We start from the raw sequence: 19,063 nt of genomic DNA, 5'->3' as shown, positions 1-19,063 counted from the left end.
TTATCTGTATTATTATTATTATGTCCGTATTATTATTATTTTATCTGTGAGATTACTATTATTTTGTTATAATTATTATTCAATTCGATTATGCATTGCTTGTCGCTTGCGTATTTGTAATTGAGTGTATGCATATATACGTATGTGTAGATTAACATTAAATACCTGTACAGTGAGAGTTTCGATATATCTGATGTGGATTTGACGTTGTTATGTTTTGCACTACTGGCGATTCTGCCAAGTCATCGCCACGTCATGGCTAAGTCATCGTGCTCACTTAGCACTGAGCTGTGTTCCTTTGAGTTTCTTAGGGAGCCCCGGGGGATTTCACCATTACATGCAACGGTTTGAGGCGTTGTGGGAGTATGTCATTGTTATTTCTGGAGATTACGTAGCTGTGTCAACCAACGTCTATAAAAGGTAGATGCATATTGTAGCGTCAGTCATTAGTTAAACGGAAGCTGAACAGTGAAGAAGTCTACAAGATGAAGAGGCCTCAGTCGGTCAGTCAACGAGTGTGAACGAGAGATGGAGAAGACTCAGTGAGCCATTAATCATTGGTCATTGAGAGAGTGAGGCCAAAGTTGGTCCGTCACTTAGTTGAAGACACGGACGCAAGGGCTTACCATGGAGTCAGAGAGGGATACCACCTGCTATGAGGTAATACCATATTGACTTACAAAGAAGTCAGATGATATGGAGAAGAAGCAGTCACAAGGATGTATCACCAAGTTAGGCGTGACACATCTACAGTAAACACCAGATCAAAGGAATACGTCGTAATTACACTCAAAGTGTTGAAGGTACAGTCAAGTGAATCAGTGAGGGAAATATTTCGTATAAATTGTTAAATGTCCGGTCAAGAAGAATTCAAATTCATGCCTAGTTTCTTTCAGTTGCAATGTTATAATTTCATATTCTCATCTGTTTTATCGCAACAAGACTCACCATTTTTTATATATTATTTTAAGAATATATTTTGTTCTATCAAACGAATTCATAGTTTTATTTCAATGACAGTAAAATATTTTAACCTCAAATTAATGGGGAAACCGAACGCCAATCTCCTTTTCCCATAACTTATATGGTATGTTGTCAAAAGTAAGCTTATTACCCCACACCCTAGAGATAGTCAAGATTCTCATTCTATTATTGCTGCACTGAGTGGCAGCTGGCGCCCTTCAAATAACGTATGTGTAAGTAAGCAAGTAACAAGTAAGTGTGAGTACAAGGTCCGACGAGTGTGTATTTTATTTAATGAACATTAATTTTCATAATTTTCAAGTTAAATGCAGAATTCCAAATTTTCCATTTTAAAAGCAGTTTTTATATGTTTCAAAAGATAGTCAGTGACTTAGGAAAATTTCAGTCATCGCCATGATTCGTACTCACGGGGACACTTTACATTTTCAACGATACTTCTAAACGAACTTATTGGAGAGTGGTGATATTGATTAGTACCTGAATGTGACGTGTAGATACTGTAAATATTTCTTCTTTTGGAATTTTCCAGTAGTTAGTTGTAGATTTAGTAAGATTTACTAGTGCTAAGTCATTTATTGTGCATTTGTGGTGTGATAATATGTGACACTTTAGTGGTATTTTATTCATAGTTGTGGACAGGATTTCCACGTTGATGAAGTTTTTTTCTATTTGATGATTTTTTCCGAGGAGTCATAATGCTAATTTCAGTCTTATGATGACCACGCGATAGTAAATTTAGTTGTTAGTTCTCACGAGGAGATAAGTGGGAAAGACGTTGCACAGATATACTCGACGTCTCGAATTAACTTTATCAGAAACAAAAGTTTATTCAGGTTTCATTAGATGTTAATAAAAATTTCGATGAACATAATTTCACTAATATTTTGTTAAAGGAAGTAAACTTGTCAATCTTGAATATTTTATCTTAGACACTTCACTAAAATTTAATGTATTTTTCCAGATTGTTCGAGGAATTCGAGGCAACAACCTCAGTTTTCAGAATGATACATTTCAAATTATTAAATTAATATTTAACAAACCGAAAAATATCTCATGTTCAACACTCTGTTAGAACTGTAGGGAGAACTAAGTCACGTGTACCACCCCATTTGTTAGTATATTTTTTTTATGTCACATCAAGATGCAGCGGTAAATTAACGTAGCGATCATTTTTCATCATCATAGATAGCAGGATGGCAAATATTTTATTTTATTTGAATAAAAGTGTGATGTGATTTTCCATATTTCAATATTCTTATTGCCGGGCTGAGTGGCTCAGACGGTTAAGGCGCTGGCCTTCCAACCCCAACTTGGCAGGTTCGATCCTGGCTCAGTCCGGTGGTATTTGAAGGTGCTCAAATACGACAGCCCCGTATCGGTAGATTTACTGGCACGTAAAAGAACTCCTGCGGGACTAAATTCCGGCACCTCGGCGTCTCCGAAGACCGTAAAAGTAGTTAGTGGGACGTAAAGCAAATAGCATTATTATTATTAATATTCTTATTTTCCGAACCTTACGTCAAATCCTGCTATTTGTATTTATTAAGTCACTAATCCTGTCGAACTGAGTACCTTTGGGGTGTCTCTTCTTCATCGGCAGACCTAGTTACGGGTACAATACCAATAAACAATAATATATGTGATGAAACTGTAAAACAAGTAAGTCAATTTTGCTACTTGGGCATTATCATTCAGGACAACAGATGCACCACAGAAATAAGGAGGAGGATTGATCTAGCTAAACAAGCTTTCAGTAACAGCTTTTGACAAGCAGGAACATTAACATTAAAATTAGGAAAGAATTTTTCAAAATGTTTGTGTGGAGTGTTTTGCTGTATGGTTGCGAAACATGGGCCTTAGCAAAACAGGATATAAAACGCTTGAAATCAATGGAAATGTGAATATAGAGGAGGATGCAGAAAATTAGTTGGACAGAGAAAAAGTCAAACATTAGGGTCCTTCAGGAAATAGATGAAACAAGGGAATTGAACAACACTGCAGAAAGAGGAAAACCAAATTCCTTGGCCTCACACTTCGACATTACACATTCCTCGCGACTATTCTGGAAGGAAAAGTACTGGCTAAGAAGGGAAGAGGAAGGCCGAGGAAGAAGTATCTGGATTCCGTGATGGACAGGCTGAATTTGAAAAAAATATGTTGACCTGAAACGCTCAACGGAGGAGAGACAAATGTGGTTGCAGCGACAAGGCGTGGCCTTTAGGATAAGAACGAATGAACACGCAACTGTAGTTTAGTAGTATACATTTCCTGTTATCTTTCTTTCTTTCTTTCTTTCTTTCTTTCTTTCTTTCTCAATCCTTTTACCCTTCAGGGTTGATTTTCCCTCGCACTCAGCGAGGGATTCCACCCCTACCGCCTCAAGGGCAGTGTGCTGGAACTTGAGACTTTTGGGTTGGGGAACACAGCTGGAGAGGAGGACCAGTACTCCGCCCAGGCAGCCTCACTTGCTATGCTGAACAGAAGCCTTGTGGGGGATGGGAAGATCGAACGGGATAAACAAGGAAGAGGGAAGGAAGCGGACGTTGCCTCAAGATGGGCATTTGCCTGGAGGAGAAGTGGGAAATCACAGAAAACCACTTCAAGGATGGCTGAGGTGGGAGTCGAAACTCCTACTCAGTTGACCTGCAGAGGCAAAATGGGCCCCATTTCAGCCCTCGTACCACATTTCAAAATTCGCAGCAGAACTAGGAATCAAACTCGGGCCTCGGAGGTTGGCACCACCACTACTCCACAGAGGCGGACTGTAATTGGTAGAGCAACCGAAGCGAAATCTGGAGGTTGTGGTTTCGGATCCCACTGGTGTCTGGTTGGCCATTTTTGTTCTGTACTTAACATCTCTTCAACAGGTACTAAATGTACGTAACACGACCTAATAGGTTGAAAGTCGCTTTCGATTATTAAAATTTGTTGGCAAACCCGTCCGACCGTTCTACTGGACCGATTTGCTTTATTTTTCATTCTTTCCGGAATTACCTGCCGGTGAATCATGAGACATTGATAGGTGTCTAGGTTCAGCCAGCTTTGAATAGCCATAAATTCAAATCATTAAATGAACACCCCAATAATTGCAGGTGAAGGATTTCCCCAACCCGCAACACATTATCTATTTAGAAGGTTGCTAAGCGAATATCACTTTCATTAATATTCTGACACATGTGATTTTCATCCTTAGTAATGTTATTGCATGCAGCCATGTTTGATTACTACGCGTAAAGCCAGATCCTCTGATCATGGAAGAATATTATTCTGTGCTATATATTCCGACCTTATAACTACCACACCCGGAGGTCCGGGTTCGATTCCCGGCTCTGCTACGAAATTTGAAAAGTGGTACGAGGGATGGAACGGGGTGCACTCAGCCTCGGGAGGTCAACTGAGGAGAGGTGGGTTCGATTCCCACCTCAGCCATCCTGGAAGTGGTTTTCCGTGGTTTCCCAATTCTCCTCCAGGCAAATGCCGGGATGGTACCTAACATAAGACCACGGCCGCTTCCTGCCCTCTTCCTTGTCTATCCCTTCCCATCTTCCCATCCCTCAGCTAGGTACCTGTTCAGCATAGCAGGTGAGGCCGCCTAGGCGAGGTACTGGTCATTCTCCCCAGGTTTTTTTTTTGCTAGGGGCTTTACGTCGCACCGACACAGATAGGTCTTATGGCGACGATGGGATAGGAAAGGCCTAGGAGTTGGAAGGAAGCGGCCGTGGCCTTAATTAAGGTACAGCCCCAGCATTTGCCTGGTGTGAAAATGGGAAACCACGGAAAACCATCTTCAGGGCTGCCGATAGTGGGATTCGAACCTACTATCTCCCGGATGCAAGCTCACAGCCGCGCGCCTCTACGCGCACGGCCAACTCGCCCGGTCTCCCCAGTTGTATCCCCCGACCCAATGTCTCACGCTCCAGTACACTGCCCTTGAGGAGGTAGAGGTAGGATCCCTCGCTGAGTCCGAGGGATAAACCAAACTTGGAGGGTAAACATATTAAGAAAAAAGAAAGAAAGAGAAGATATTTGCTATGGGGTACTTATGGCAGATTAATATCATTATGATCATTGAGTTGACTTTCACTTGTTTATTGTCAATTTCCGTTTATTTTCTTTTGTAAAACTACCAATAGGCGCGGGAGGGGGGAATCAACCTCTCACGACTACTGTCCAGCGGTACCCCGGTGTCTGTTAGTGGCTTGAAGGATTTTTCTACGTCTACTGCATCCTGAATTGCTAAATCGTCTAGTGCACTCTACGCAGACTGGAGAGAATGTGGAGGAAAGTGGTTTGGGAACGTCTTTATACCCAACAAGGACCACTTAGAACTCGTTAACTGAGCAGGGTGCAGGGTGTGTTTACCTCTTGGCTTCCAGTTCACTTCAGGGAACCGACGTCTTCATGTTTTGTCCTCCAGTATACGATATATAGTAATGTATAAATCCGAGTGACTTGGCCGCGCGGTTGTTCCTGTTAGCTTGCATTCGGAACACCATGGTTCGAATCCCGCCGTCGGCAACCCTTCAGCACTTCCGTGGCTTCCCATCCTCTCACCTCAAGTAAGGCCGCGGCCCAATTCTAACCCTACCCTATTCCTGCGTCACGGAAAGCATTTGACGTGTTAGTGTGACGTAATTCCACTAGCAAGTAATGTGTAAGGCAGATTTTCAAGTTTATGGTCCTCACTATAACCGGTTGCTACAGTTAGACAACACAGCCGACGGGCCCAGCCGAAACTGGGCTACATTGAGTAATGTCCCAGTAAGGAGCCAGCCAGAAACCTTCCAGGACTTCCTATTATTTCATCACTTCTGTGACCTCCACAGGTGGTCAAGGTCTTTCCATATACACGACCTACTTTCGCTGCGCTGAGCTTCTCCGTCTGGTATTACGAAATATCACCTCCTTAAGAGTGATCTCGGTGCCACTAAAGAAAGAACGTACAGAAGTGCACATTAATGGTGTCCCGACATAAACAATCAACACTGCCCCACCCCAGTACTGAAGAGAAGGGGAGAGAGTGAAGAGGTAGTGTTGAAGGCCAATCCAGTACAAAACATGCGTTATATCGGGTCTACCAATCCTTCTTCACCTCGTTCTTGTCATATTTCCATCCATCTCCAAACTGTCTTAAGACTGCATGGTATTGCTTGTGCTATTGCTTGGGGGACCATGTGAGCCTCCCACATGCCAATAATACGGCCTCGATTCACCTGTGATAGGATAGGAGCCATCTTATTACACAATCTTACAGTATAACGCCGGAATACACTCACTGTGTATTCAACACTATCCCTTTACTCTCTCCCCTCCTTTTCAGTATTGGAGTGGGGCGGTGTTGATTGTTTATGTCGGGACACCATTAATGTGCGTGCGTGTACAAAGGACAAGACAAAATTGTAAGATTTAATTTATAGGGGACAGGGTTTGTAACTTAACCAATTACTTAACTGAATATGACAGAGGTTTGGTTGAAAGTTTACAGGTAGCTTAGACATATTCATTCTCTTCCCCTTCTTCTTCTTCTGCTTTACGATGAGACCTGCTAGAGACCACATATCACTTTCAATTCATCCTTCCTTGTTGTTTCCTTCCGTTCTTTCCAATATTCCTTCAAGGGTGTATTCTGCCCGAAGGCAGGTCCGAACCTCCGCAGAGTGTGTCTGAGCCGGAGTTTGCGTACGGTAGGGTGGCCAGTTCCTTTCCGCACCTACATCCCCTTATCCCCTCCAACAGCGCGTGGCAACCCATCCAAATATTGACCACGCCCAATGTTGCTTACACTATACTTTATTTTTCTCTCCTCAGACCACTATGGACCGGGTTTCCTTTCCATTCTTCCTTGGGATCCTTCCATCCTCAAATTTTCCTTTTAAAATTCTCTCTTTCTATAGTTTCCTCCTCCCTTACTTTCAGGGGCGGTGCGTGGCATTGTTGCACAACTCCCAATAATTTTGCACTTTATTTGGCGTCTTTTCTTCTAGTGTTTTAGCTTAATAAACCTAACCTATATTCTAAAACAGGTTGAAATCGTTTGCTGTACAAATGCTTCGTAACGGACCAATAAACGGTGCCGGCTTCGAATCAAACTCAGGGGGGTTTCTTTCCTACGGCAACTCCCTAGCGAACAGCGCGGCGCAATGTACCTTGGCAGGGACGAGCCCAAGCCTGTATAGCATCAGGTAGCATGCTCACCAGTATCGGTCTTGCATGGAACTAGCAAATCCCCCATCGAGAAACAGTTCTAAATGTCTCCGTTAGATTGAGCCACTCTGCGGAGATTCCTTAATTCCTGCTTTCTCTCCTATCGCAAACTTCATTTCCATTTTTCTTTTATTTACAAATTTTGCTTGACGTTGCATCGACGCAGATATGTCTTTTTTTACTAGTATCTTTACATCGCACCGATACAATAAAAAAAAATTAAATGTCGTATGGCTTTTAGTGCCGGAATATCCCAGGACGGGTTCGGCTCGCCAGGTGCAGGTCTTTCTATTTGACGCCAGTAGGCGTCGTGATGAGGATGGAATGATGATGAAGACAACACGTACATCCAGCCCCCGTGCCATTGGAATTAACCAATTAAGGTTAAAAACCCCGACCCGGCCGGGAATCGAACCCGGGACCCTCTGAACCGAACGCCAGTACGCTGACCGTTCAGACAACGACTCGGACACACCGACACAGATAGGTCTTATGGTGACCAGTTCCTTTCCGCTTCTCCATTCCCTTACCCCCACCAACAACGCGTGGCAACCCATCCAAATCTTGACCACGCCCAATGTTGCTTACACTATACTTTATTCTTCCCTCCTCAGACCACTATGGTGCGGCTAAGAGTTGGAAGGAAGCGACCGTGGCCTTAATTAACCCATATTTGCCCAACTTTTTTTTTTCGTTTTGAACATCTTCCATCTTCATATAAAATGGTCAAATGGATGTTGTAAAAAATGAAAAATAAATTGTTTCCTATTCCAGTCGTGAGGAAAGTGCCGCCCCATAAATGGGGCGGTGGGCATGGGAGGGTACATGTAAAGCAAATTACTTTCCCTTTCGACTAGAAGTTTACTACGTTCACACATTAAATTACATCACAAGAAATACAAATACAAAGTATAAAACTCGTCAAATAAACAAAGAATAGTGTTCCAAGTTAGAGAGATTGTTAAATTATTTCCATTATACACGTAAAAACATAAGAACGTTTGATGGAAATCACTTGCTTTATGTCTCTTAACAATTGGAGCTTCTCAAAGCAATTAGCATGGCAGCGCACATCACATTTTGTACATTTCTTGGTAGTGTTCTTATGGCATTCTGCGCATCGAATCTGGGTTGGGTTTGATATTATTACGTGCCCAAAACCATCCAACCGCACTTCATCTTGCACGCGCCGTTTCACAGATTTCAGAGGTCTACCAATTGCAGGACGATTGGTGTATTTTCCTAGGTAACATTGGACAATATAACGTATGAAGCCCAAAAAATCACAAGCGCCTTTATCCATTTCTGCAGGAGTCATCCTATACAGCTGGTATGCATTACTGATACTGTAGTTCAACGGCAACAGTATAAGCTGCCAGTACGATTTTTTCATCCTTATACCAGGCCGATAAGCTGACACATTTTGGTCCAGCCGGTCCACTCCTCCCATATATAGATTATACTGAGCAGCAAGCGCTACCTGTTTTACGGATATCCTCTTTCTTTCCTTGGAACTCCAATGACTGCACATGCCCATTGGCGAAGCAACTGTTCTGTTGGATGCCAGAGTTACAATATTATTGTCGTTAAACCTTACGAGAGTTATTCCTGAGTTTACATCTGTGACTTGGTCATAACTACCTCGTGGAAGCTTTTTCATTTTTTTTTTTTGCTATGGGCTTTACGTCGCACCGACACAGATAGGTCTTATGGCGACGATGGGATAGGAAAAGCCTGGGAGTTGGAAGGAAGCGGCCGTGGCCTTAATTAAGGTACAGCCCCAGCATTTGCCTGGTGTGAAAATGGGAAACCACGGAAAACCATTTTCAGGGCTGCCGATAGTGGGATTCGAACCTACTATCTCCCGGATGCAAGCTCACAGCCGCGCGCCTCTACGCGCACGGCCAACTCGCCCGGTGGAAGCTTTTTCATTACAGCAGGGTCCTGGAGAGGGGCCTTTTCAATACGATTATTACGAATCGTGCCACTGCAGTCATGACCACTTCTTCCTAGTTTTGATAAGAGAGGCAGGGATGTAAAGTAGTTATCAGTAAATATACTATATGCCGAACCTTGAGGCAGTTTATTCACCATGTTTACAACTACTGATCCTCCAACACCAAGGTCAGGGTTTGTGTTACCTGTAGAGGCACCTTGATAAGGCTCAGCTTGAACAAGATACCCTAATCGCGAACACATAGAGCACACTTTGAAGCCGAACCTTACCGGTTTATTTTGGATGTGCTGTTTTGGTTCCATGTCTTCCAAAGTATGGGACCATGGATTCATCAATGTTCAAGTACTCATCTTTAGGAAAGAATTTTTACCATTTTTCATTTACATGATCCCAAAGTGGGCGCACTTTTGCCAATTTATTATTGGGATTTAGAGTGTTATTATCAGAAATGTGTAAGTAGCGAAGTAATTCTTCAAATCTATTCCTTGAAGTAGCACCTGCGACCCCGGGATGGTAAGTATCAGCAGACGATGCCTAGCAACAGTACAATATCCACTCAAAAGTAATATGGCAATAAGTAACCTGATTTCATTAACTTCACCATCAAAGTTATGGTTACCTTTGAACATGGCATATCGTTTCGTCTCATTAACAATGGCGTTTATTATTTGGTCATCCCAAAATAGTTCGGAAAGTTCTATAGGAGATTTGTTTGTGTTTACAATTTCTGGTCTTGTGCATTCACGTTCAGGTTTAGAGGGTATATCAACATGTTCCCACTTACGTGTTGGTGGCAATGTTTTCTTTTTTCGGGGAGGTGATAACTTGCAGTTATCACTAGAAATAGCTGAAGATGCAGTCTGTTCATTGTGACTACCTGATGATGCTACTTGGTCAGCACAGCTAGTTGTAACATCCTGAATCTTAGGTACTCCCCATACCACTTCTTCAAATCGATTTTCAGTAACAACAGTAGCCTGCAGCTCTCCCTCAGCCCGAAGTTGGTTCCCAGATAGATGATTGATGTTTCCGTCTTCGTCACTATTTTCTTCATCACTATGAAGATGATTTTCCGGGGGACAAGTGTATATTGTAGCACTTGCAAATTGTTGGTCGTCACTCTCTAGAATCGCCAAGATTTCATCGTTGGTCAACCTAAAATATTACAAGAAACACGTGAAAATATTTTAACGATATATCTACAGTAGGTAACAATACTGACATAATGCAGATGAAAGCCTGTAATCATTTGTTCCGTTATTTTTACAATATTTTTGCTGGATTACTCTATGCATATTGTGTTTTATAACCAGTTAATGCGTAGGATAGGGAATCTGTAACTCGTGTATATCTACATATCATACCACAAATTGTTTTAGTCAGTAGAACATATGCTGCCGTAACGATTGTATCATAAAATATGGTGTACCCGGCCATGCCCATTGCCCCATTTTTGGGGCATTGAAAGAAATGACTGGAAACAGTACTCAAATTACAAATAACCAGCTATATTCTATTACAGTAACATTATGCAAGTTCTATACCATAAGGAATCACACAAACATATTAATAATTATCAATAATAATTAAAATACTTACTTGTTCTGAGAGGTCATGTTGCATGTTCACAATGAGCTGTAGTCAACAACGAATAACTGTTCTGTTGAAGCAGCTGTGTGTTGGCAGGGACCCAGGTCTTATCCACAATGCCAACACTCTTGAAATATAACATAAAACTTACCCCAGGAAGAAATTCCTTGAAATATAAAAATAAAATTCCAGCTGCCCCAAAAATGGGGCGGTGGGCATATATGTATGAAGGTACAGCCCCAGCATTTGCCTGGTGTGAAAATGGGAAACAGCGGAAAACCATTTTCAGGGCTTCCGACAGTGGTGTTCGAACCCACTATTTCCCGAATGCAAGCTCACAGCTACGCAACCCTAACCGCATGGCCAACTCCCTCGGTAATTTCTTATCCACACCATATCAGACATCCACAATATTATCAATATCCTGCTTCAATGAAAAACAGGAGGGCAAATTTTCAATTCAAGTGAGGCAAGACTGTGACAGGCTGAGTGGCTCAAACGGTGGAGGCTCTGGTCTTCCGGTGGTGTTTGAAGGGGCTCAAATACGTCAGCGTCGTGTCAGTAGGTTAACTGACATGTAAAGACCTCGTATAGGACTAAATTCCGGCACCTCGGCGTCTGCGAAAACCATAAAATAGTAGTTAGCCGCATGTAAAGTCACTAACATTATTACTGAGAGTAACAGTAGTTATAATGTATAATTAGCCTCTTATTTCCTGTGTTGTAATTGCCAGATATATTTCCGTTTGAGTAAGAATGTGGTTCATTACTGAATGATAATATAGTTACTGTCCGGCTCCATGGTTAAATGGTTAGCGTGCTGACCTTTGGTCACAGGGGTCCCGGGTTCGATTCCCGGCAGGGTCGAGAGTTTTAACCACCATTGGTTAATTTCTCTGGCAGGGGGGCTGGGTGTATGTGTCGTCTTCGTCATCATCTCATCCCCATCACGACGAGCAGGTCGCCTAAGGGCGTAAACTCGAAAGACCTGCACCTGACAAGCCAAACATGTCCTCGGGCACGCCCGGCATTAAAAGCCATACGCCATTTCATTTCAATAGAGTTACTTGTTATTTCTATGAGCTCCTTTTATAAAAAAATGTGACACTGAAAACTTTGGTGCAATACCCAGCATCAGATACCACCAGTCGCCACTGCTTACTTTATTTCTTTCTAAATATTTCTTGACCTCTCGTACCCTGCTCGCTGTTGACTTTTTCTCTCATAAGCTACTCGAATAACTGTCTGTTATTATTCATTCTATTGATACGTGCAGAAAATAGCGATCTTCTTCTTACTGTTTCTGTTACATGTTCTATGTTCAGGTATATTTCCTTATTACTTCTTATTTTCCATTGTTCTATTGATCTCATTAGACCTAATATTTTTCTCATGATTCTTCTTTCTAGCGGTGCATATGGCCCTGAGGTTCACTCAGCCTACACCAAAAATGAGTACCAGGTTAATTCCTGGGTGCAAAGGCGGCCGAGCCTAGAGCTAACCACTCTACCCCATCACGTGCCGCGGATAACAATAGTGGAAGCCTTTACCTTCCACTCCTCCAAGGGTCTTCATGGCCGGTACGGAGGTGACTCTGCTTCGCTTTGCTTGTTTCTAGCCGGGCTGAGTGGCTCAGACGGTTAAGGCGCTGTCCTTCTAACCCTAACTTGGCAGGTTCGATCCTGGCTCAGTCCGGTGGTATCTGAAGTTGCTCAATTACGACAGCCTCGTGTCGGTAGATTTACTGGCACGTAAAAGAACTCCTGCGGGACTAAATTCCGGCACCTCGGCGTCTCCGAAGACCGTAAAAGTTGTTAGTGGGACGTAAAGTAAATAACACCATTATTATTATTATTATTATTATTATTATTATTATTATTATTATTATTTTTATTATTATTATTATTATTGTTCCGAGGTATCTGTGGAACAGCAGAGGTGAAAGAAGGTGCTGGGATGAATAGGTCTCAACTTACGAAATTAAATTAAAAATTTAACAAAGGTTATATTTTCTTTTCAAGATCAAGAAATACAAGTATGACAGGTACCCAGTAGCATATCAACAAGTTAAGAATGCACAATTACAGTTTATTAATGGATTTTGGGCTTCGAGCCCTAGATTAACAATCCCTGAGCAATGAGCCCAACTTTACTTATACACAAGGTTTGACAAAGGGGCAGAAAACCTCAATCATGCCCAGGAGCGCTTGCTCCCAATTACCCAGTAAAGCCACCTCGAGGCACACAGAAAATCTACTTTTAAGAAAGAGCACACCTGCTCTCAAAGTTCAAGCCCATCAAAGGCCACACCAGACTCCACTTTCAAGCTGCCCTCCAGGCACATAAGAACAGGGGTAAAATACCCAACCTACTGAGGCCTATTCAGTAAAGAAACAGGACAATTGCATGGCCCCAAAATACCAACCTGAGTGGAGGCGTAACTTGCACTCCTAATACACCTTTTTAAAACCTATTTGGCTCTTAGGCCGTTTATGCAAGGGCTAATCCCATACTACGAAGGTGACACGATAGAAAAATTTTTTACATTATGAAGCGAAGAAAAGCGGTTGTGAAAACGTAGTCACCTCAAAAACAATATGAGGGGGAGCTCGAGAGGGTTAGGCACTCTCTATCCCGATTTGTAGTTAAAGAGATGGAATTTATACCAAGTGTCTTTTACATTTTAAAGGAAAGTTACATGATAAAAGTTTCGAACCTGCCCCTAGGGTTAAACTGCTGAGCTAGCAAGAAAAGAAATTATTAAAAGGCCATTACCTTATGGATGAACTGCTGCCCGAAGAAAGAGGCGCTTTCCGCCCCCTGCTACATAATCACACTAGGAAAGATGTTACTGAAGTGGACCGGAGACCAGAAATCAGCAGTTTAAATACCCTCGTGGAACATTCGAGACCTTTCAAGAATGAGAACCCACACCCCCCTCAATTTTATTGGCTAGGATCAAGCAACATATCCATATCGGAGAAGACATACGTTATTGGTCAAAAATTAATTAGAGAAATTCGGGATTGGCTAAATTCAAAACAAGCGGAAAGGGAAGGGTTATACTGCCAACCCAAAAAATGACTAAAAGAAATTTAACAAAGAACAAACTTATGAACACAAAAAATTTCTCAAAAAACAGTTCCTTCACTTCGCACCAGGGTGCACAATTGTAGTTCTTCAGTAGTGCCATCTAGAAGAGAATGTTCACACTTCTCACTACAGAGAAAACAAATATAAATCGAAAAAGACACAGTTCAGAACTCTTCAAAATTTACAATAGTGACATCTTCTGAGAAATTTTAGAATTAACATGGTTGTTAAAGTTCAGGCTTCCTCCACTAGAGGAGTTTCAACTGGCGCAATGTTTGAATTAGCGGCGCGGAGGTGTTCCGCCCGGTACAGACCTCCCCTACCCCCCCAAAAGTCCCTCCAAGGGGTAACACAGAAGAACACCAAATTATGATGTTGATATAGAAATTAATTGCAGAAGGATTTACAAACAAGTTTTCTTAAATTGGTTTGATCCATTTTCAAAATTCTTTGTAGTAACTTTTGATGTAATGTCGTTATGCTTGTAGTAGTTGAATTCAGAAATGTAGTAAATGTAGAAATGGAATGTCCATGTAGCAGAATAAGTACTTTAAATGTTGATTAAGTTTGACGGCCAGACCAGCCGCCGCTGCTTGTGTCCAGAGGAGGCCGCTCGGACCCCTCAAGTACCCTGAGATACCGCTCTCCCGCACCATGAGAGGGATAGTGGTGCTGAAGCACGCCGCACACACGGCGAACGTTTACAGACCCCGGGCAAGTTGCGGGTGGTGCGCCGAACATCAGCCTTGGCCGGGAGGAGGGCTCCGGCTCGCCGTACACTGGTTGACCTCACTGAAGTAGATCGGGCCCGTGCTCTACTCCAGTAGCGGCACGGCGCCGCGCGGCTGCGGGGCACTGAAACATTAAGATCTCGGCGGCAGAATTTGTTGGACCATAATGATTTTCGGGTACAGTACTTGTGGTGGAGCTGAGGGGCCAGCGGCGTGGAAATATTTATTTCATTTTAATTAGCCACTGGTGTGGGTGAGCAGGAGACGGGAGCGTGGTAATGGCCATGGCAAGGACAGGATAGCAGTTTAACTGGTCGGGGGAGGTTGTACAATGAACATTAAGAAACAAAGAACATAATTCCAAGGGCAGAAGGCCTCAAAATGAAACCAAAAATATAACAAAAATAAAATAAAAACGAGCTAAGTTAGTGCGGAGATTACACAGGTTTCACCTGGGACAGGTGAACGCTAAATATCCTCTCGGTGGCTGGATTGCTTAATAACAACGTGATCGGCGTAAGAAAATCTACAATTATGCATGGCCCATGAAATCTGGAGGCAAGCTTGCCCGCGGGAACAAAATTCTTGACCATCACCTGGTCACCTATCTTCAAATCGGTGGGTCTCCGTCCACGATCATATCTTTCCCTAACATTTCATGAGACACTTTAAGATTGGCTTTAGCCTTCTTCCAAAGATCTTTAATGTTATCTGGATCTATTGTCTCAGGTAGAATATCACTAAGAGACCAAAGGTTAGAGAGCGGCGTGTTGGGTACAAAGTTGAATATCAAGGAAGCTGGAGTAAACTTATGAGATTCATGAACCGCCGAATTCAAAGCAAAAGCTAACCAATGCAGGGATGTGTTCCACCTAGAATGATCGTCGTGATGATAGGCAATAAGGGCCGATCTTAGATTACGGTTGACCCGTTCAGCTAGAGATGGTTGAGGATAGTAAGCAGATGTTGTTACATGCGATATGGACAGGTCAAAACAGAATTTACGAAAGAGATTGGATGTGAAAGCTTTAGCATTATCAGACACAATATATTGGCACGGACCAAAAGAAGCAAAATGGAAGTTAAACAAGTAATGGTGGACTGAGCGGTAGCCAGCTTAGTCGGGAATAACCAAGAAAATCTAGTAAAACCATCTACACCTACAAGGATGAACTTGTTGGCATTCCCCTTTGACTGGGGGAAAGGTCCTACGTAATCGATGTAGAGACGTTCCATGGGGCGCGACGCTTGATGAGAAGACAAAAGCCCTTGTTTAGTGGACATGGTAGGTTTACTAAGCCAACATGATTTACAAGATTTTACCAGTTCACGGATTTCTCCGTCCATACCCTTGCAGATGAACATTTCACGAAACTTTTCACGGGTTTTAAAGATGCCTAAATGCCCCCCTAATGGGGTCTCATGATAGTACTTGAAGATCATTGGTACAAGAACAGCTGGAACTACAACTTTCATTTTTTTATCATGCCTCGACGTGCAACATAAAACACCATTCCTCAATACATAAGGGACGACATGTTCACCAGAAGAAATGGTTTCCATGATCGGAGCCAGCGTCGGATCTTCACGTTGATATTTCTCAATATCCCTAAAGAGCATGGGAGCATCTGTTAAGACGGCATTAACCTCAGACAGTATGGACTCGGGAGGTGAAGAACCATCATCCAGATTCGGGGTCTCTACATCATTAGAGAACATACGGCTTAGTCCGTCAGCAACCACGTTTTCAGTACCTCTGATACGCCTAACATCAAATTGGAAGGCCGAAATTTGGATGGCCCACCGGACTATACGACCAGTACGACGCGGCCTACCTAAGACCCAACTTAAGGCTTGGTTATCGGTCTCCAAGTCAAATTTGACATGTTCCAGATAGAGACGGAACTTTCCTAAAGCAAATAAGACTGCCAAACCTTCGAGCTCATAGATGGAATATTTGGCTTCTTGAGCCGATAGAGTCCTAGATGCATAGGCGATGGGTCGCCTCCCTAGTTTAGTCTCTTGAGAAGGACTGCAGCTACCGCCGACGACGACGCGTCGGTTTGGACGATGAATTTCTTGGAGAAATCGGGCATGGCCAGGACAGGGGCGTTACACAGAGCTAATTTGAGATCTTCAAAAGCGGCTTGTTGAGAAGGTCCCTACTCAAATTTGACGCCTTTCCTACGAAGTAAGTTCAAGGGCGCCGCTATATTGGCAAAATTTGGAATAAATTTCCTGAAGAAATTCACCATACCAATGAACCTAGCAATATCTTTGATGTCCTTGGGAGGCTTGAAGTCACGGATGGCCTGTGTTCTAGAGTGATCGACTGCAACACCATCAGGCGACACAATATGTCAGAGAAGACCCTATCTAGCAGTCTCGTAAGTACAGCTGCCCCCGTGGGGAGCCCGAAAGGTACGCGGTTGTATTCATAAAAATTCCAATCCCTGGCAAACGCTGTAAGATGTTTAGATTCCTCTGCTAACGGTATCTGGTTATAAGCCTGATTGAGGTCTAATATGGTGAAGAACTTAGCTTTACGAAACCAAGAAAAACAAGAGTGAAGGTCTGGGAGGGGCACGGATTGTAACACCACCTTCCGATTGAGAGCCCTATAATCAATCACAGGCCTGAAGCCACCTTGGGGTTTCGGGACTAGAAAAATAGGCGAAGAATACGCCGACTTAGAGGGCCGAATAATACCGTCCTTCAGCATCTGATCAATGATTTCTTTCAGCGCCTTCATTTTAGGTGGAGATAGCCTATAAGGTGGAAAACGGACAGGAATCGAATCCGTAACCTCAGTCTTGTATTCAATAAGGTCAGTAACACCAAGGGTATCCGAGAACACCTCTGGAAACGACTGACACAGCTTACGAATACTATCAGCCTGCTCCTCAGGTAGATGTCTAACAACATCTCATCCTGGGTAGGCGAAATAGATGAACATGACACAGAATTACATTTCAATAAGGGGATTTTACAATTAGAAGCAAATTTGAATGTGCACGACTTACTCTGAAGGTCGAGCACTAGACCAGTGTGGGCATAAAATCTGCTCCCAATATAATGGGGCAGGACAAGTGCTTTGCCACAAACAATTTAACTTTCCAAGTAAATTTAGAAATCCGAATCTTGGCATATAAAAAACCTAAAATTTCTAATGGAGAAGAATTAGCCGAAACATACTGAACTGAAGATGAGCAATAGTCAGGAAGTTTACAAACAGTTTTCAATTTGGAGTACCATTCAGCCGAAATAATAGAACACACACTGCCTGAATCTAATAAAGCTGTTACCGGTTCATTATTTAATTCAATTTTGAGAAAAGGCACAGGTGCGGGGGTATCCGCCGCAATCCTAAGACATTCTTTGGGACCTTCAAAAGATAAATTTGAAGACAGATTTTCCCTGAAATTTCGGCATGATTACTTGGGGCTGAGCCTCGAGAAGAAGGGTTTGCCGACTCAGCCGAAGCCCCTAGTCACTTATTATTATTGGCCTTGGTGGAAGTTGGACCAGAAGTTGAGCAGGAGGGAGTGCTGTTAGCATTAGGGCAGTTCTTGGCAATATGTGAAAACGCGCCGCATTTAAAACAACCTTGGAATGAACTTGCTCCATTTTTTGTCCTACTAGATTTGGTCAATGGACATTTATTGCAAAGATGGTCAGGCGACCCGCAAGCGTAACATTTACGGGGTGTGATGGGTCGGCGAGGTGGAGGCCGAAAACTACTAGAGGACGGAGGGGGTTCTTTTGCGACACGCAAGGTATCGGCGTATCTGACTCCTTCGGCTGAGACAGCCATAGCCACTAACTCAGCGAAAGTTTGCGGACGCGACGCAAAACACAAGTATGATCTGTAAGGTGGTGAAATACCTTCTACAATAGCCTGAACAATTTGATCTTCAGGGAAGTGAAGAGCAAACACCCTGGTATAGAATTTAATGTCTTGTATGAAATCAGCGAGATTTTCATCCAGTCTCTGTACTCGATAATAGTACTTCTGGATTAAAGATGACCTAGCTCGAGCTGGAATAAAATTAGCTAACAGATGGGCGTGGAAGTCTTCTATGGATGACTGTTCAGCGATTGCCCTAACTATCTTGTCGGAGAGAACACCAATGGAATAAGGGTAAATTATCTGAAGGATTTGACACGGAGAAAGAGAAAAAACAAGGGCATGATCTTGGAACTCAACTAAAAATCTTAGGAAGGAAATAACGTCGCTTGTGGAATTAACGGAAAACTTAGAAATACCCCTGAGCAAAATTGCTAATGGATGAGGCAAACTACTGAAACCAGGTGACATAGTAGAAAGGGGCCTAAGTGGCGGAGAAGCAGATTCCGAAGGTGCCCTATTTAACACAAAGGGTGGAATGGACTTGCGACGATCGGACACCGTTTCTAATGGGGCAGATATTCGTTGGGTAGTCGCCGCAGCACTACTTCCTTCCTCTTTAGAGGAATCCTCCCCACTTACAATATTTACTACCAT

Source organism: Anabrus simplex, chromosome 7, assembly GCF_040414725.1.
Source record: "Anabrus simplex isolate iqAnaSimp1 chromosome 7, ASM4041472v1, whole genome shotgun sequence".
NCBI classification, from domain to species: Eukaryota; Metazoa; Arthropoda; class Insecta; order Orthoptera; family Tettigoniidae; genus Anabrus; species Anabrus simplex.
The sequence above is the reverse complement of the archived record's forward strand: the minus strand, read 5'-3'. Positions refer to the sequence as shown.